The following is a 21,449-nucleotide window of genomic DNA, read 5'->3' as shown; positions in this document are numbered from 1 at the left end:
ATGGTTCAAACCCACCAGCCACTCCTCGGAAGGAAGGTTGGGCAATCTAATTCCATAGTGATACTGCCTCGGAAACCCAAGGAGGGGTCGTTTTGAGTCGGGTTCAACTCAATGGCACATAACAACAACAACAACATCACTATTTTGTTAATTGTCTATTAATATTCTTTATCAGTTTTTTAATTTTTTGCATTTATAGCAACTTTTTATATATTCTGAATATTAATCCTGTCTATAATTTGTAATGTAAATATTTTGGTCTATTGCTCATTTCCCTTGATACTTTATTACGAAAATTTTCAATCAGCAAATTGAAAACAAATGTTGCTTATTATTAAACTTCTCTTAAAATGTCTTTTGTAATACAGAAGTTTAACTTTATGTTACACAATTGTTAACAATTTTTTTAAATTTCTGGCATTTTGTATTCTATTTTAGAAGACCTAACCAATTTCAAAATCATCCAACGTTTTCTTTAAATATTATCACTGCCTTGAAAACAGAGCTCTTTAGTCCATCACAGTTCTATTTTGATGCTGGTAGTTCAGGGTTGGGGCATGCTGCCTTTATTAAACCACTGATGTTGGAACAACTAGCTCTTCATTTGAAGAGGAAAATAGTCTAGTTTTTTCTACCAGTATGAAATTCTATCTTTCTCATAAGCTAAATTCCTATACATGCATGACCCCAGTTGTGTATCTTCTTTTTTATTCATTCATTCATTTATTCATTCATTATTTCACCTTCATTGTATTTTTTAAAAAATTTTTATTATGATTTGGGTGAAAGTTTACAGAACAAATTCATCTCGCATACAGCAGTTCACATGCACTTTTTCTCACAACATTGACTGAAATATCCCACAATGCAACAGCTCTCTTCCCACTTCCTCCCCATAGTTACCTCTTCTCTGTGTCCTTCCTTCCCATGCACTCCTCCATTTCTGGAAGCTCTCTGTCAATATACTGCTGCAACCATTTTTGAATTATCTTTCCTTGCATGTGATATAATGATATTGTTTGATAATTTCCATGTTCTGTGGGATCACCTTTCTTTAGAATGACTACTAGTATGGATCTTTGCCAGTAGGTAGCTGTCTTCCAAATTTATTGGTGTAGACAAGGCAGACATTACTAGTTAAACTGAACTATTGTTTGGTTTTAAGAAGACTTCAGTGGATTTTTTTTTTTTTTGGTTTAAAATTTAAAGATTATTTTAGGGCACTTTGAGATTATTTCAGAGTGTTGGCATTTTAACCACACTTGGTCATTTTTATCCAGGGACTTAACCCTGGGAAATAGGTAGCTCTTTGGCTTTTCAAAGGAATATGCTGAGGCTGCACCTTCTAGTGATGGCATCATCCCTGATGACTTAGCTCTTTCTGTTCTCTGCGGTGCAGGAAAGGAAATATTGTCTGACAGAAATCATCACTTCTGCCCTGGGGAGGAGACGGAAACCAGGGTGCCAAGACACCCTCTGTGCAAGTCTCTGAAACTTGTCTAAGGAAATAGAGGCTATTGAAGTCACTGTACTTAATATACCCATATCTAGTTCTACAATATTAAATCAGAGAGTCACCAGTGTTTCATAGGATCACAAGCAACAGTGTGACTTTGTTGATGCATAACCTAATTCATAACAAAATTCTTGCATTGCCTTTCCAGTTTGCTAATTTACTCTTAACTAAGTCCCTTTGAACTTTTTTATTTTCTTTTGAGGAATGGATATGTAGGAATTTGTATGACTTGGCCTTCCCCCATAATCTGTTCTCTGGTCCCCTCTAAGATACTCACCTGATATTTTCCATCATTCTGCTCTCATCTCAGACCTTATACACCATTCTATTTTGGCATGGGTATGGAACACTCTTCCCACCCTACCCATGTCCATATCAACCTACTACTATGACAGAATATATATATTATATATATATTATATATATATATATTATATATATAGTACATGTACATTATCACTATTGGGGGAGCTCTGGTAGCATAGTGGCTAAGACATTTGACTGCTAATCAGAAGGCTGGTGGTTCAAACCCACCAGCCACTTCTCGGAAGGAAGATGGGGTAATCTACTTCCGTAGTGATACTGCCTCGGAAACCCAAGGAGGGGTCACTATGGGTCGGGTTCAACTCAATGGCACATAACAACAACAACAACATCACTATTGGTGGTGGTGGCACCATTGAGTCAGTTCTGACTAATAGTGACCCTATGTACAACAGAATAAAACATTGCCAGGTCCTGCACCATCCTCATAATCATTTCTAAATTTTGAGCTGGTTGTTGCAGCCACTGTGTCAATCCATCTCATTAAGGGTCTTCCTCTTTCTTCACTGACTGTATACTTTACCAAGCAAGATGTCCTTCTCTGGGGACTGGTCCCTCCTCGTATCATATTCAAAGGCTCATCATACTTGCTTCTAAGGAGAATTTTGACTGTACTTCTTCCAAGACAGATTTGTCTGTTCCTCTGGCAGTCCATCATATATTCAATATTTTTCACCAACATCATAATTTAAGGGCAGCAATTCTTCTTTGGTCTTCCGTTTTCATTGTCCAGCTTTCACATGAATACATAATAATTGAAAATGCCATGGCTTGGGGCAGGTGCACCTTAGTCCTCAAGGTGACATTTTTGCTTTTTAACATTCCAAAAGAGATTTTTTATGGGAGATTTGGCCAACACAATGTATCTTTTGATTTCTTGACTGCTGCTTCCATGGGCTTTGATTGTGGATCCAAGTAAAATGAAATCCTTAACAACTTCAAACTTTTCTCTATCATAATATTGCTTATTGGTCCAGTTATGAAGATTTTTGTTTTCTTTGTGTTGAGATGTAATCCATACTGAAGACTGTGGTTTTTGTGCTTCAAATCATTTTAAATTTCAACAAGCAAGGCTCTGTTATCTGCCTATCACAGATTATTAATGAGTCTTCCTTGAATCTTGATGCTGCTTTCTTCTTCATATAAGCCACCTTCTTGGGTTATTTTCTCAGTATACAGATTAAGTATGGTGAAAGCATACCATACTTACCTACATCTTTTCTGATTTTAACCATATAGTATCCCTTGTTTTGTTCCAATAACTACCTCTTGGTCTATGTATGGGTTCCTCATTAGCACAATTAAGTGTTATGGAATTTACATTCTTTTTTTTTTTTTTTTTTAATTTTAAGAGCTTGTTTTACATTCAACGTTATGTGCACATTTACTTTCATTCACCATTTACCATGTCCAACTGTAACCTAGTCTCCTCCCCTCCCTACCCTGTAACCCTCCCCCTGTGCCCCTCATATTGATGGACTCCTGTTTTTTTGAATTTCCTCAATTTGAATGTTGGTCCTCTGGTGTCCATGGTCTATTACTCTAAGGGATGTATTACCATAGAGCATGCGGTGCATCATCCTGGGTTGAGTGGTCTGTACGTATATCTTGTTAACTATAGGGCTGAGAGCCAGCCCCAGGGGGTGCATTTTATTTCAGGCGCAGAATGTATTCCAGAGCCATAGTATTGGGAGTCTCGTCAGATTTCATCTGATCAGTAATTCTGGTCATTATTGAGTTGTTGGATTTTGTTCCATGTTTTTCCTCCCACTCTTTCTAGGCTATCCAGATTTGATCCTTTCCTCAGTGGTTGGCATTGGTAGCTGGGCACCATCCAGTTCTTCTGGTCTCAAGGGCCATCATGTCCTTGGCTGATTGCTTCTAAATGTCCTTTTTTTTTTTTTCATTCTTCTTTGCTTCCGATGCTAAGAGAATGTTAGCTGCATCTTAGATGGTTGTTTGAAAGCTTTTAAGACACCAGTCACTACTTACCAATTTAGGATGTGGATCAATGCTTTTATGTATTTTGTTGTGCCAATTGAGTCTGGTGGCCCCCAGTACCATGGTAGATCTATTGGATCTCTCTCCCATAGTATCTGGTTGTCTGTGAGTGATTTCTCTGTGTCTGTCTTCTCTTGTTTTTGTAAGGACTGCAAGTATTTTGTATCACTGGTGTCTGTGCAAGATTAGGCTCAGCTGAGTCTATCCTTGGTCTAGAGTATACTTCTCTTCACTGACCCCTGTCTGATCATCTCAGGTGTTTATCTGTAGCCTGGTGTTTGGTATTAATGGCCATGCAGTATTGTGGAAACATTGGTTGGTATTAGCATCTGTTGTCTATCTCTTATGTGTACAGTTCAGTGTCCTCCCATTTCTTAATATTATCATGGTGGTCACAGATCCTTCCTGTATATCGCTTCCCCTACCCATGTCAGTGTGTAGGCCCCAACTAGCCCAAAATTAATCCCTCCTCTTCCCTCCCCATCCAGGTAACCTACAAAATGAGTTCCCTTTCCCAAGCAAATCCTTCTCTCTCTTTTTACAATGAAGGGTTCAAACAGTACTTGTCTTTCTGCAATTGACTTATTTCATTCAGCATAATGTCCTTCAGGTTCATCCACGTCTTGAGATGATTCATGTATCCCTCATTGTTCTTTAATGTGGCATAGTATTCCATTGTGTGCATATACCATAATTTGGTTATCCACTCATCTGTTGATGGGCATTTAGGTTGTTTCAATCTATTTGCTATAGTGAATTGTGCTGCAATGAACATAGATGTACATATATCTGTTGGTGCACTATCTCTCAGCTCTTTAGGATATATTCCTAGTAATGGAATTGCTGGGTCAAATGGTACTTCTATTTTCAGTTTTTTAAGGAAATGCCATACCATTTGCCACAATGGTTGTACCATTTTACAATCCCACCAGCAGTGCACAAGAGTTCCAATCTCTCTGCAACCTCACCAGCATTTGTTATTTTCTGACCTGTTGAACTTTTCTATTATTGCTGGGGTGGGATGACATCTCATTATTGTTTTGATTTGCATCTGTCTAATGATTAATGATCACAAGAAATTTCTCATGGGTTTGTTGGCTGCCTGTATATCTTCTTTGGTGAAGTGTCTGTTCAAGTCTTTTGCCCATTTGTGAATTGGGTTATTTGTCTTATTTTTGTTGAGGTATTGAAGTTTTGTATATATTTTAGAGATAAGTCCTCCTTTATCAGATATGTCATAGGGAAATATTTTCTTCCAATATGTAGGTTCTCTTCTTACCCTTTCGATGAAGTCTTTCGATGCCCATAAGAATTTATTATTTACAAGGTCTCAGTCATATAGTTTCTCTTCTATGTCCTGAACATTCTGGGTTATGCTTAATAGTCTATTTATGCCATAAATTAGGGTTCCCAGATTTGCCCCTATTTTATCTTTGATGAATTTTATAGTTTTAGGTTTTACATTTAAGTCTTTGATCCAGCTTGAGTTTGTTTTGGTGTATGGGGTAAGGTATGGGTCTTGTTTCATTTTTCTACAGGTGGATATACAGTTTGCCAGCACCATTTGTTAAAGAGACCATCTCTTCTCCATTTAATGGGTTTTAGACCTTTGTCAAAGATCAGTGATCCATAGATGGATGGGTCTATATCTGGACTTTCGATTTTGTTCCATTGGTCTATCTGTCTATCATTGTACTAATACCATGCTATTTTGACCACTGTGGCTATATAGTAGTTCTTAAGATCTGGGAGTGTGAGACCTCCCACTTTGTTTTTCTTCCTGAGAAGTACTGTGCTTATTCAAGGTATCTTTCCTTTCCATATGAAATTAGTAATTAGTTTTTCCATGTCCTTTTGTTGAAATCTGGAACAGGAATCTGGATCGGGATTGCATTATATGTATAGATTGCTTTAGGTAGTATTGACATTTTCACAATACTTAGTCTACCCATCCATGAACAAAGTACGTTCTTCCATTTATGTAGAGCCCTTGTTGTATTTTCTAGCAGTGTTTTATAGTTTTCTCTGTATAGGTCTTTTGTGTCTCTGGTGAAGTTTATTCCTAGATATTTTATCTTTTTCGTAGCTATTGTAAATGATATTGTTTCCCTTATTTCCTTATCAGAGGACTCCTTGCTGGTGTAGAGAAATCCAACTGATTTTTGTATGTTGACCTTGTATCCTGCTACTTTGCTGAAGCTCTTTATTAGTTCCAGTAGGTTCTTTTTATTGAGTCCCTTGGGTTTTCTATGTACAGGATCATGCTGTTGTTATTGTTGTTGTTATGTGCCATTGAGTCAGACCTGACTCATAGCCACCCCTCCTTGGGTTTCCGAGGCAGTATCACTACGGAAGTAGATTGCCCAACCTTCCTTCTGAGGAGTGGCTGGTGGGTTGGAACTGCCAGCCTTCTGGTTAGCAGTCAAGTGCCTTAGGCACTACACTACCAGAGCTTCTATGTACAGGATCATATCATGCACAAAGAGAGATAGTTTTAGTTCCCCTTTGCCAATTTGTATGCCTTTTATTTCTCTTTCATGCCTTATTGCCCTGGCCAGGACTTCCAATACAATGTAAATAGAAGTGATGATAGAGGGCACCCCTGTCTGGTTCCTGTTTATAAGGGGAATGTCTTGATTCTTTCTCCATTAATAATGATGTTGGCCGTTGGCTTTCCATATACACCCTTTATTATGTTGAGGAGTTTCCTTTCTATCCCTATTTTGCTGAGACTTCTGAACAGAAATAGATGTTGGATTTTATCAAATGTCTTTTCTGAATCAATTGATATAATTTTTTTTTTTTCTTTTGTTTTGTTTATGTGGTGGATTACATTGATTGATTTTCTGGTGTTGAACCAATCTTGTAAACCTGGTATGAATCCCACTTGGTATGAGTGTATTAATTTTTTGATATGTTGTTGGATTCTGTTGGCTAGGATTTTGTTAAAGATTTTTGCATCTATGTTCATGAAGGATATTGGTCTGTAGTTTTCCTTTGTAGTGGTGTCTTTCCCGGGGTTTTGTATTAGTGTTATCCTTGCTTCATAAAATAAGTTTAGGAGTATTCCATCTTTTTCTATGTTATGGAATAGCTTGAGTAGCATAGGTGTCAACTTTTCTCTGAATATTTGATAGAATTCTCCAGTGAAGCCATCAGGGCCAGGGATTTTTTTGTGGGAAGTTTTTTTATGATCTGTTCAACTTCATCTTGTGTTATAGATCTGTTCAAGTTTTCTATCTCTGACTGGGATAGTTTAGGTAAGTCTTGTAATTCTAGGAACTTGTCCATCTCTTCTAGGTACTCAAATCTATTTGAGTACAGTTTTTCATAATAGTTTGTCAGTATCTTTTTTATTTCAGTTGGTTCTGTTGTGATGACACCATTTTTGTTTACAATTCTTGTGATTTGGACCTTCTCTTTCTTTTCTTTTGTTAGGTCTGCCAATGGTTTATCAATTTTATTAATCTTTTCGAAGAACCAGCTTTTTGTTTTGTTGATTTTCTCTTTTTTTTTTTGTTATCTGTTTCATTTATTTCTGCTCTGATCTTTATTATTTCCTTACTTCTAGATACTGTAGTGTTCTTTTGTTGTTCTCTTTTTAGTTGTTGGAGTTGATGAGTTAGAGTGTTGATTTTGTTTCTTTCCCCTTTTTTTTGATGTATGCATTGCTATAAACTGTCTTCTGAGTACTGCTTTCACTGTGTCCCATAGGTTTTGGTATGATGTATCTTCATTCTCATTTGTTGCTAGGAATTTTTTTTTATTTCAGTTTTTATTTGTTCTATTACCCAGTTTTTGAGCAGTGAATTGTTCAGCTTCCACGTTTGATGTTTTTTCCTTGATCTTCCTATTATTAATTTCTAATTTTATAGCACCGTGGTCCAGGAAGATGCTTTGTAGTATTTCAATGCTTTTGAATTTATTGAGTATTGTTTTATGTCCTCACATATGGTCTATTCTGGAGAAGGATTCATATGCACTGGAGAAGAATGTGAATTGTGCTTTTGTTGGGTGAAATGCTCTGTATATGCTATAAGGTTGAGTTGGTTGATTGTATTGTTGAGTTTTTCTGTATTTTTGTTGAGTTTTTTTCTAGTTGACCTGTCCCTCTTTGAAAGTGGTGTATTAAAGTCTCCTACTACTATTGTAGAGTTGTCTATTTTCCCTTTTAATTCAGTTAATATTTGTTTCATGTATTTTGGAGCACTTTCACTGGGTGCATAAATATTTATTATCATAATGTCTTCTTTGTCAATTGACCCTTTCGGCCTCATATAATGTCCTTCTTTGTCTCTTATGATGTTTTTCACCTTAATGTCTGTTTTATCAGAAATTAATATTGCCACTCCTGCTCTTTTTTAATTAACATTGGCTTGGTATATTTTTTTCCATACCTTAACTCTTAATATGTTTTTTTCTTTGTGTCTAAGGTGGGTCTCTTGTAGGCAGCATATTGATGGGTCTTCTTTTCTTGTCCAGCCTACCACTCTTTTTCTCTTGATAGGTGCATTTAGTCCATTCACATTGGGTGTAATTAGTGATAGGCATGAATTGATTGCTGTCATTCTACTTTGTTTCCTTGGTCCATATACTTTTCTGTGCTGAGTTCAGTTTGTTGCCTAATGCTTCCTCTCTTTTCTTCTTTATTGTTGATTTTATGCTTACTAAACCCATATGTTTTCCTTCCTTCTGGATTTGTTTAGGGGAATTGTCAATTTTCTCTGTGGTTACCTTGGGGTACATTCTTATCTCTACATTTGTAGAACAGTGTTTTCTGTGAAGACATTTTCCTGTTTTCCTCTCCATTTGGAAGTTTGTACCTACAAATTTCATTACCTCTAATAAGTTAGTTGCTGTTGACATGTGCTGATTGACATCCTTGATTTTTAGTGTACAATGTTTTATGGTCTTATTTTGAGTTTCTATTTCTGATTTGGTTTTAGTGTTGATACTACATATCCTGATTTTGTTGATTTATGTTGTGGGTTCTCTATTGGAAGGACTTCCTTAAGCATTTCTTGTAGGGTTGGTCTGGTTTTCACAAAATCCCTTAATTTCTGTTTGTCTTGGAATACCTTGATTTTGCCCTCATATTTGATGGATAATTTGGCTGGATTTGGATTCTTAGTTGGAAGTTCTTTTCCTTCAGTGTTGCATATATGCTGTCCCCTTACCTTCTTGCCTGCATAGTTTTTGCTGAGTAATCAGAACTCAGCCTAACTGTTGGATTATTATAAGTAATATTTCTTTTTTTCCGGGGCAGCTCTCAAAATCTTTTCTTTTTCTTTTGTTTTGGAGAGTTTGATTATAATATGCCTCATTGTTTTTCTCTTGGGATCTATCTTGTGTGGGATTCTATGAGCTTCTTGGGCAAATATTTTTCTTCCTTCATGATATGGGGGAAATTTTCTGTTAGTAGATATTCCACTATTTTCTCAGTGTTATTTTATTTTATTTTATTTTTGCCTCTTCTTGTTCTGGAATTCCAATGAGTCTTATATTGTTTCCTCTCATGTCATCCCATATAACTCTTAAGTTCTCTTCATTTCTCTTAAATCTTTGTTCTGATTTTTCTTCATAGAGGCTGGTGTCCAGAGATTTGTCTTCTCATTAGAATATGCATTTTTCAGCCAGTTCTATCTTACTCTACCAATGGGGAGCCTGTTCAGTGATCCACTGTGCAGGTACCTCTCCAGGCTCACCCTCTTGAAGCACCAATGGACTCTCTGCTCAGGTTTCAGTGGTGCTAGAAGTGCCTGCTCACTCCCAGCTGACCCAAGTTGCCAATAAAATCAGGTGCGGAAGGTAAATCCTTGGGGTGATCGCTGTTATGCTGGTGTGGTGGCTGGTATGCTGGTGTGATGTGTCTTCTTCCTTAACCCAGGCAGGTCTCAGATGGCCTTTCTCACCTGCCTGTTAGTGCTCCACAGGGTAGATCTCCTTCCCTTGTTATTTTTTCCCCTGTCCCTTTCTCCTTTCTTATCCTCTTCCCCTGAGTTTGATGCACTCTGACTCAGTGAGCTGTTCAGAGCACCAGAATCCCTAATTCAAACTGCTGTACCCGGTTTTTAAGGCACTTAGGAGCTCTGGTAGCATAGTGCCTAAGGCACCTGACTGCTCACCAGAAGGCTGGCAGTTCAAACCCACCAGCCACTCCTCTGAAGGAAGGTTTGGCAATCCTACTTCCATAGTGATACTGCCTTGGAAACCCAAGGAGGGGTCACGATGAGTCGGGGCCGACTCAACGGCAAACAACAACAAGATGCTAGAGGGAATTAGTGTGGTGCCTACTGATGAGATTCCATTTTAAAAACTAACCAAGGCTGTAAATCTTTACAGAAGTAGATTGCCTCACTTTCCTCCCATGGAATAGCTAGTGGGTATGAGCCACTAACCTTCTGGTTAGCAGCCAAATGCCTTACCACTACACCACCAGAGCTCCTTTATATTTATCTATTATACAGATTACATATGTTGTAATTAATGGTATATTTTTTCATAGTTATCACATCTGGTCACAAGACTTGCCATGTGGATTTTGCTCCATAACAAACAGTACCAGAGTTGGACTACATGGCACAAGCTCAGGGTTTGTATTGTTGGCTTTCTGCCAGGGATGTACTAGGCTCCAAGCAGGTGTTAGGACGCTGTTAAATGTTTGTGCTTGGTAAACACTGTAAAAGACCCATTCATAGACCACAGGTGGTGATTGGTTTAAGGCACATGGAGAACTGATTAAGCCAGAAACAAATGGAGTTTCTGTGCAGATGAGCCTGAAAACATCACATCCACCCAGCTCACTCAGGATGGCAGGAGGCCATGAGAAGAGAAGGTAAGAAGGTTGCACAATTGTCTCAGGCAGTGAGAGCCTTTAGATCAGTCAAATTAGGAAATGGTTTATTACAGTGTTGCCAGAATCTTCTACAGGCTGGCTGTCTCAGCAAGGGCATCATCATTCACAAAATTCCATTGTCATGTTTTCCATTACAACAATGCAATTGCTAATGTCTGTGCTCTCTTAGGCTGAAGTTCTGCACAATTTTCTCATCCTTTAATTATTCTTCCCATTCAATCCTGTTAAATAATAGGAAGGTTACTGTTGTGCTACCAGAATTTGGAAAGTTAGGCAAAATCCCTCTGTTGTCGAATTCACTCCAGTTCAACACTGATTCAGCAGCTATGTTTCTTGGGTGTGGTTTTGGAGTGCATACTCAGTGCATGACAGCCATCCTTGCACTCAGACACGGGCCTGTCTGATTGGTGCTCTCCAACTGGAAGGGCTGGCTGAACATGGGTGGCAGTGGTGATGCATGTAAGTCCTGCGTACTGAGCATGCAAACCCCAATCTTTGTGTGCTTGATGTCACCCTCGAGTTTGCTGATACTGATCCTCTGCCTCCAATGTCTTTCACCTCCTTTCTTTTCTTGCATTTTCTCATTAACCCTTTTATCTATTTCCCTGATCTGACCCAAGGAATAATATGCCCTTGGTAACTGTTATGAGGGAGGATTCTTAACCCCATGAGCATGCAAACTGTTGGGAAAAGGAAGGGAATACAAAGGGGCAGGAGATAGGATTTTTGTTTGTTTTTATTCACTTTGAGTCCCTATGCTGTGCAAAGAGTTGACACACTTGGCTACTAACTAAAAAGTTGAAGGTTTGAGTCCACCCAGAGGCATCTTGAAAGAAAGCCCTTGGAACCTGCTTTTGAAAAATCAGCCTTTAAAAACCCTATGGAGCACAGTTCCACTTTGACACACATGGGGTCGTCATGAATTGGGGTTGACTTGATAGCAACTGGTTTATTAACTGATGTATTCCAACTCTTAGACAGGACCTGGCACATTGTAAGTGGTAAGTACATACTTTTGAATCCTGAGTGAATGAATGATGCTAACTGTATTACATGCATTATCTCAATAAATCTTACAAGGTGCTATTATTATTTCCATTTTATAGATGAGGAAAGGGAGGTTTAGCAAAGTTAACTCAATCAGGTCACACAACCATTAAGTTGTGCTGACACCCTCAAACCGTGCAGTATATGATTCTAGAATCCAAGCTCTAAAATTCTCTGAACTACCCAGCCATGTTAGCATGCTCTTTATCACTATACAATACTCCATCTGTGTACTTGCCTGTGTTGATCTCTCTCTTTATTTATCAAGCTGAATTGAAACTATTTAGTTGCATAACTTGATCACATTGGCATGTCCTCCTACCAGGTCTTTTGGCTGGTGTAAGCCAGGCTGTTAAGATGTCCAGCCTGGCCAAAAACCTATGTGTGATTTCTCAGACCTGACCATTAGCATTGACAAAGGCTCTACCTGGAAGACCTCAGGGGGAAGTTGCCTGGCTCAACCAGATTTGATGCACAGTCAGGGCATGCAATTTCTGAAGGAAGTTAGTCAAGGACTCAGGCACCCTACTGGTCACCCTTGTTACTACACATAGCTGCTTTCTAAGCCAAGGTGTCTCCCAATAGAGGTCTTTTTCTTGGGAGACTTTGACAGAGGCCATCCTCTGGTACCTCTGTGGAAACCTCCTTAATGGATGAGAGGGAAACTTGAAGACACTTTTGTCCACTCTGGCTTAGTACTCAGTTACTCACTACTTTTCCACTCCTAGTCCTTCTGACTCTCCCTTCCTCCAGCCCCGAGGTCCATAACATACCAAGAGCCTTTTGTTTGGGGCTACCTTGTTGTTAAATGCCATTTAGTCATCTCCAACTCATAGCAACCCTATGCACAGCAGAACGAAACATGCCCAGTCCTGCACCAACTCCATGATCCTTGCTATACTTGAGCCCATAGCCACAGCCACTGTCAATACATCTTGTTGAGGGCCTTCTCCTCTTTCATTGACCCTCCACCTTACCAAGCATGACATCCTTTTCCAGGGAATGGTCCCTTCTGACAACCAAAGTAGGTAATACGAAGTCTGGCCCTTCTCACTTCCAATGAACATTCTAGCTGCATTTCCTCCAGGACAGATTTGTTAGATCTCTTAGCAGACCATGGTACTTTTAGCATTCTTTGTCAGCACCACAACTCAAAAACATCAACTTTTCTTCAATCTTCCTTATTTGTTGTCCAGCTCTCACATGCATATGAGATGATTAAAATTACCATGGCTTGTGTCAGACACACCTTAGTCCTCAAGGAGATATCTTTGCTCTTCAGCACTTGAAAGAGGTCCTTTGCAGCTGATTTGCCCAGTGCTCTATGTCATCTGATGTCTTCACTGTTGCTTCCATTGGCATCGACTATAGAACTAAACAATGTGAAGTCTTTGACAACCTCAATCTTTTCTCCATTTATCATGATGCTGCTTATAGGTCCAGCTGTAAGGATTCTCGTTTTCTTTATATTGAGATGTAATCTATACTTCAGAACAGTCTTCAATCAGAACAATTCTTCAATCTTCATCAGTAAGTGCTTCGATTCATCCTCACTTTCAGCAAACAAAGTTGTGTCATCAACATATCTCAGGTTGTTAATGATTCTTCCTCCAATACTGATGCCACATTCTTCTTCATATAGTCTAGCTTCTCCGATTATTTGCTCAGCATACATATTGAATAAGTATGGTGAAAGGATACAACCCTGACCCACTCCCTTCTTGATTATAAACCATGCAGTGTCTCCTTGTTCTGTTCGAACAACAGCCTCTTGGTCTATTTACAGGTTCCTCGTGAGTACAATTAAGTGTTCTGGAATTCTCTTTCTTCTCAATAGAATTGGGGCTGCTTTACTAGTGAGAAGTTCCCTACATCTGCACTGATTCCTGCCCTTGCCCAGGTGATGTTCCTGGGGAAATATGAAATGGAGGGAACTGGTGCCCTCTCTGGGTCTAACCTCTTGCTTATACTATCTCAGGAAGTAATTAAAAGTTGGGCTGTTACTTTCATTTTGGCTTCTTGTCTTACTCAGCTATTCAGACACCTGCCAGCTCAGATGAGCTTTCTCCAGCTCGGCTCACCTCCTGGACAGCTGCCTCTTTTAAATTTTACCGAAGTTTCAGGAATGATGAGAGAGAAGTATAATACTGAAGAATAGCATTCAATACTGAAAGGCCAAACCCTGACCTTGGGGTTTGTGGTGCAGTGAATTACTTAATATAGCTTTTCTAGCCATGGTCTTTGTGATTTTCACCAGATTATTGGGTGGGACCAAGCAAATAAGGCCTGTGAAACTCTAATGTGAGAATTGGTTAGTTTTGCTATGCTGCTGGGCTTAAAATGAGCCATTCTAGAGGCAGAAGAGGGTATATCACTGCCATTGAGAGAGAAGAGATGGAGGTCAAGTGGAACATGTCCTTGGACCTGAGATCCCTGCACTGTACCTCCTTGACAGATGACTGGCTGAGAAACTGGCTGAGACGACCACAGAGGAACTAAGGCATGAGACAGAGTTGTGGGATTGCCAGCCCACGGAGCTAGGAATCTGAATATCTTTGGGTAGGAGACTTGCTGGTGGAGTGGGGTGCACCTAGGTCTACCTATCAGCAGAGCTAAGAGCTTTGTAATAGTTGTCTGAGAGAGGTAGAGGCCAGGCTGAGCAGCCAAGGGCCAAAGGGATGTGCCTGAAGTCATAGCAGAGATGAGACTGTTCTGATGGAAGAATTGTATTCTGAGGGCATTCCTGAACCTAAATTGTTACCTGTTACTTCCCTAATAAACCCCATAATTGTGAGTATTGTCTGTGAGTTCTGTGTGGCCATTGTAATGAATTATCAAACCCAGTAGAGAACAGTGAGTGCTGAGGGAGGGAAGTTGGTGTCAGAGCTGCTAAAAAGACTGAAGGGTGGCAGCATGTCTGGCTACATAGGAATAGGCCTTAGGTTATTGATGGTGACTCTGTTTCCCCCTTGTGAGGTTGGAAGAATTCATAAGATGCCACCTTCAAGCACTTTTTTCAGGGTTTCTCACCTAGTTGTCTCTTTTCCTCATTCCTGACCCACTTCCTTTGTGTCAAGGTGAGTTTGCCACCCCGTCCACCCACCCTTAATAGGACCCCTCATGTCTCAGGTTCTAGGCCAGGTACATTTTGGGAGAGAAGGGAAAGTTTGCCTTAGTTCACTTTGGAGGTGAACTTCCAAATTATTTCTTAGGATTAGCCTCTCTCTAGGATGATGGACTGTGGGTTTTCAGTCCCTCTAGGAGAAACTCCATCACCCTAATGACCTGTATTAGTTTCATAGGGCTCTGTGACAAAGTACCACAAAGTAGGTAGCTTAACACAACAGAAATTTATTTTCTCACAGTTCTGGAGGTTAGAATCCAAAATCAAAATGTTGCAATGGTTGGTTACTTCTGGAGGGCTCTAAGGAAACATCAGTTCCAGGTTCTCTCTTTGCATCCATAGGTTTCCAGTCTTAAGCTTTGCTTGGCTAGTAGATGCATCGCTCCAATCTCTGTTTCCATTCCTCATACCTTACATTACATCCTTCCTTGTGTATCTTCTTCTCTTCTGTGAGATCATAAGTCATATTGCATTAAGGTCTACTCTTCTTTAGCATAACTTCCTGTTAACTTAACTAAGTAGATCTGCAAAGCATTATTTCCAAATGAGATCACATTCACAGGTGCCAGGGATTAGGATTTAGACATAATTTTTAGGGACACAAATTAAGCCAGAACACAGCATTAGCTTAAAATCATACAAGAGACCAGCATTGATACATCCCACAGTTTGTGTTATTCAATCTCAAGAACCTCTGAATTCTTTCCTCCAGGAGGTATCCAAATAGTTTACTCTAGGCAGAGCCACTTGAGCCCAGGCTATCTACTTTCCAACCCCACCCCCACCCCAGCCTGACTGTCCTCATTGTCAAGTCTCTCACAGTAGTAGTTGTTAAGCCCTGTGAAAGCAGAGCTGTGACTTCATCACCTATCTTCCCTGTGCCTAGCCCACAGCTCTGAAAGTGCTAGTTGTGTTGAATTGAGTGTCCAATCTCCTTGTTCTGCCCCTGATGCAATCTCATCTTAGAGCTCCAGAAAACATTAGCTTTTTACAGCATACATCTGTAGAGTCAGCAACCTGGAGCCAGAGGAATTAATCTGAACAATTCAAGCCCTGGAGAGAAAAGGTTTTTTTTTTTTTTTTTCATGTTGCCCTGTGGGCAGGTGCCAAGTGTTACCCTGGGATTCTGGACACTAGGTATAGCACAAGATGTAGAAAAGACAAGTTTTTCAGAACTCAGTTTTAATATGTTTTTCCTGGTCTGTGTTGACAAGATAAATAATGGCCCTCAGACAGTATTACCCCAGATGTGACAGAGGCCGATGTAGGTAAACAGGCAGGCTCCATCTTAAAATCAAAGTTCTCTGCTAGTTAGTTCATTCTGGGCTGCCCAGGGACCTGCTCTGGTTTGTGCAAAGGGAAGAGGTCAATGTGGCCAACAGCCCTGCACTCTGTGTGAGTTCTTTAATCTATTTGCCATACACAGGCTCTAGCCAAAGAAATTACAAAGGAGAATGGGAAAGAAGTTTGCCCTCGGCAGGGAAGTGGTTGTTTAGAAAGTTAATTATGGGGATGTGACCAACTTGAGAATCTTCTAGATATATTTATTTATATGAGCTTCCACTGACTCAATAGCCATTAGAGGACATCTGGGTACTGATAGTTTGTATTATTTATCTGCTGACAATCCCAGTGGTAGTTAGATGTCTACTTAAGGCCAATAACTTTATCACATCACTAATAAAGTGCCTTTCCTGGCTCCTCAGGACACAATTGGAAGAGGCCAATAAACCATAAACATGCATACTTATTGCTGCTGAGCTAATTCTGACTCATAGTGACCCTATAGGATAGAGTAGAACTGCTCTATAGGGTTTTGAAGGCTGTAATCTTTATGGGAACAGACTTGTTAGATCTTTCTCCCAAAAAGCAGCTAGTAGGTTCTGACCTTTTGGTTAGCAACTGAGTGCTTATCCACTGTACCACTAGGGCTTCTTATAAACATGCATACTGCATAACTAACAACCCCCCAAAGAAAGGCAGCCACAGTTCCAAATCTCAGATTTGTCATTTGCCCTTTCACTGACTGGAAGTCTCCATACAACTAGACCTGGTTGGATTGTTGTTGTTGTTGTGTGCAGTCCAGTCCATTCTGATTCATAATAACCCATGTGACAGAGTAGAACTGCCCCATAGGGTTTTATAGGCTGCATTCTTTATGGAAGCAGATCAACAGATCTTTCTCCCATGGAGTTGCTGGTTGGGTTTGAACTGCTAACCTTAGTTAGCAACCAAGAGCTTAACTGTTGTGCTACCATGGCTCTCCTGGTTGGATTAGCTGCCTAATTTTTGCTGCTGTTTTTGCTAACAAATGACATACCCTTTACTTAGGTTTCTGCAGTCTGAGTTAAGCAAAGGGATGAAATAATTGGCTAATTGTGGGCCCTGGGTTGGCCACAAGTGAAGGGATTGCTGCCGGTCCAAGGCTGTATCCATACTATGAGCTGGTCCTCCCAGAGTGTCCAGCTCTAAGAAAATGCCATCATTGTACTTATTTTTGTGAACTGAATTGAAGTTGAATTAGGAAAAAGGATGTCCAGGCATGTTTGTTAACAGAAGGAAAGAATTCTTTGGAAAGAATAAAAATGCAAATGTGTGAGGAAATAATGATGTGATAAGTGTATGTGAAGAAAGATTGGCCTAATAAAGATATTTGCCATTTATTGAGACTTCCTATGTTCCAGGCCATGACACACCACAAAATAATCAATCATGGTAACCTCATAACAATGTCTGTAAAATGGGTATTGCTATCATCATTTTGCAGAGGTAAAGACTGAGATGCATACAGATTAAATGACTTGTTCAAACCCATACTGCAAGTAAGTAAATTAAACTAAAAATATCTATCCACTTTTCTATACTGTTTTTCTTGGAACAATATAACTGCTCTATTCATTTTCCCTGAGTCAGTAGGAAAGATAGTGGAGCTAGATGGCTAGTCTTCTAGACAATCTTTTCTTTGCTCCACTAGGTCCATCCCCCTGCATTCCTTCACTACCTGGCCTTATGCCCAGGAGTTTGACCTCTATGTGGTACTTCAATGGGCTCCCTTACTTGCCAGCTTCTGGTTGGTTCAGCCAGTGGAAGTCACCTGCAGGATACCAGAATACAGGAGGACAGTATGTTGGGACTTATTTTCTTGCCTCCTTCCCTGCTGGGTTGATGCTGGTTGGCCATGTCCCTCACCCTCATACCCCTGTTTCTTTTGGTCAATACTCTCCATAAAGCTCTCTCTCCAGATTCCAGTAAATTCATTTCTATTCTTAGTCCTGGAATATGGCACCATCTCTTGTTTTTAATTGAAACCTTCCTTGCCTATGCCTTTGTAAAGTGTATTCCTTGGTCAAATCTCCCTGCATTGTGTGTGCCATTTCTTTCCTGCTGGGACCTTGAGTGATACAGAGAACACAGCAAGCTTGGCACAGAAAAGAGGAAAGGTATGTGAGGAAAGATTATAACAATGAACTAGGCAGGTTAAAAAAGGTTTAGAATGATGCTGTAGGGGTGGGGGTGTCCTTTAGAGTTGAATAAAAGTCATGTTGAATGATATTGCATGCCCTTTTTTGGTTCCATGGAAAGGATTGGAAGTAGAACTAACCTGCCTGGCTTCTGGGCATGTTAAGTCTGAGAAGGGAAATAGAACAATGTTTTGCTGAAAGACTGGCAGGACAAAAGGAAAAGGAGATGAGCTCTGGGGTGCATAGGACCCCCATCTAGCAGAAGAGACTGATGTAAAAGAAGACAACTACAGCATAGTAAGTCAAGCTATACCTACAACCTTGGAAAGAGATGTGGTTTAGGTGGCCTTCAAGTTATGGTACTTTCTCTCTTGTATCTATGTCTCAGGTAGATTTCTGGACTTTGCTTCAGTCATTCAGACTGATGATTTGGGGTTTGGCCAGAGAGCAGACAAATGCCTGCCACATTTCAATGGTGTCTGTAGTTGGCATTGATGGTGAACTTGGGTTAATACTTGATACTGTTTTAACTAGTTGCTGTTGTTGTTATGTGCTGTCGAGTTAGACCCGACTCATAGCAACCCCTCCTTGGGTTTCCAAGGTGGTATCACTACAGAAGTAGATTGCCCAACCTTCCTTCCGAGGAGTGGCTTGTGGAATCCTGCCCTGTTAGTCACTTTCCTCCTTTTGAGGTCTGAGAGAGAGATAGAAATGGAATAAATAGTTGCCATTCAGTCAGTTATATCCCACGTGTGTCAGGACAGAGAGCTGTGTTTCACTTGATTTTCAATGGATGATTTTTTGGAAGTAGATTACCATGTCTTTCTTCTGAAGTGACTTTGGGTAGTCTTGACCTCCAAGCCTATGGTTAGCTTCAGAGCATATGAACTGTTTGCACCAATCAAGGATATCTGGAAAAAATAAAATAGAACAAACATAACAAGCAATATATTGTTAGCTGTGACTTTTACCTTAAACCTCAAAGCAGAGAACTAGTAAACTGATAGTATCTTTTTCCTAAGCTTGTTGTTGTTAGGTGCTGCCGAGTCATCAGAATTGACTCATAGCAATCCTATGCACATCTGAAGGAAACACTTCCTGGTCCTTTGCCATCCTCACAGTTGTTGGTATGATTGAGCCCATTGTTGTAGCCACCGTATTAATCTATCATTTTGAGGGTCTTCCTCTTTCTTGTTGACCCTCTACTTTACCAATCATGATAACCTTCTCCAGGGACTGGTCCTTCCTTATAACATGACCAAAGTACAATAGATAAAGTGTCGTCATCCTCACTACTAACGAGAATTCTGGCTATACTTCTCCCAAGACAGATTTATTCATTCTTTGGGCAGTCCATGGTACATTCAGCACTTTTTTGCTGTCACCACAATCCAGGTGCATCAATTCTTCTGCAATCTTCCTTACTCATTGTCCAGCCTTCACATACATATGGGACTAATGAAAATATCATGACTTGGGTCAGACACACCTTAGTCTTCAAAGTGACATCTTTGCTTTTTAACAGTTTAAAGAGGTCTTTTGCAGCAGATTTGCTCAAAGTAATACATTGTATGATTTCTTGACTGATGCTTCCATGGGTATTGATTGTGATTGTGGTTCCAAGTATATTGAAATCCTTGACAACTTCAATCTTTTCTCTGTTTATTATGATGTTGCTTATTGGTTCATTTGTGAGGATTTTTGTTTTCTTTATGTTAAGGGTAATTCACACTGAAGGCTGCAGCTTTTGGTCTCTATCAGTAAGTGCTTCAAGTTCTCTTCACTTTCAGCAAGCAAGGTTGTGTCTACTATATATCACTTGTTGTTAATAAGCCTTCTTCCAATTGTGATGCCACATTCCTCTCCATATATTCCAGCTTCTTGGATTATTTGCTCAGCATACAGGTTGAATAATTATAGTGAAAGGATACAACCTTGATACACATTTTCTGATTTTAAACCATACAGTATATACTTGCTCTGTTCAAACCACTGTCTCTTGGTATATGGTTCCTCATAACCACAATTAGGTGTTTTGGAATTCCCATTCTTCAAAATATTATCCATAATGTATGATGATCCACACAGTCAAATGCTTTAGCATAGTCAATAAAAGACAGGTAGTCATCATTCTGGAATTCTCTGTTTTAGCCAAGGTCCATATGACATTAGCAATGATAGCCCTTGCTCCATAATGTCTTCTGAATCTATCTTGAATTTCTGGAAATTCCTTGTCTATGTACTGTTGCAACCATTTTTAAATTACCTTCAATCAAATTTTATTTGTGTGTGGTATGGATGATATAGTCTAATACTATCTGCATTCTGTTGAATCACCTCAGCACAGATATAGATCTCTTTCAAGTAGGTTGTCCAGGTAGCTATCTTCCAAATTTCTTGGCATAAATAAGTGAGTGTTTATATATTTTATCCATCTTTTTGTAACATCTCAATTGGTATTCTGTCAATTCCTTAAGCCTTGCTTTTCTCCAGTGACTTCCATGTGGCTTGGACTTCTCCTTCAATACTATTGCTTCTTAATCATATGTTACTTCCTGAAATGGTTGAATGTTGACCTACTCTTTTTGATACAGTGCCTCTGTGTATTCAGACTTTTGATGCTTCTTGTGGCATTCAATATATTTTTTTATTTTTTATTTTTATTGTGATTTGGGTGAAAGTATACAGAGCAAATTCACTTTCCATAAAGCAGTTCACACACACATTGTCTCATGACATTGACTACAATTTACCCCAATGCAACAGCTCCTCTACCACTTCCTCCCAATAGTTACCTCTTCCCTGTGTCCATCCCTCCATGCACTCCTGGCCCCTGAACTGTCTTCCTGTGCATAAACAGCCCTTCTTTCTCTCATGATTGTTCTCTTCAAAGAGTGTATCTATCTCAAGTACATGTTCAACTCATATGCCTGCCTTTTGTTTGGCTGGAAGCCACAGGTGTGTGTTCAATTCCAGACCTGAAGGGCAGCTAGGGACAATAGTCTTAGTGGTTCCACCAGGCTCTATCAGACCAGCAAAACCTTTTTTTTTCCCAAAATGATTTTGAGTTTTTTTCCACATTGTTCTCCCTCTCTATCCAGGATCTCCTACATAGATCTT

Source organism: Orycteropus afer, unplaced genomic scaffold, assembly GCF_000298275.1.
Source record: "Orycteropus afer afer isolate SDZICR_OR568_19922 unplaced genomic scaffold, OryAfe1.0 scaffold00056, whole genome shotgun sequence".
Classification (NCBI taxonomy): domain Eukaryota; kingdom Metazoa; phylum Chordata; class Mammalia; order Tubulidentata; family Orycteropodidae; genus Orycteropus; species Orycteropus afer.
Note: the sequence above shows the minus strand (reverse complement) of the source record.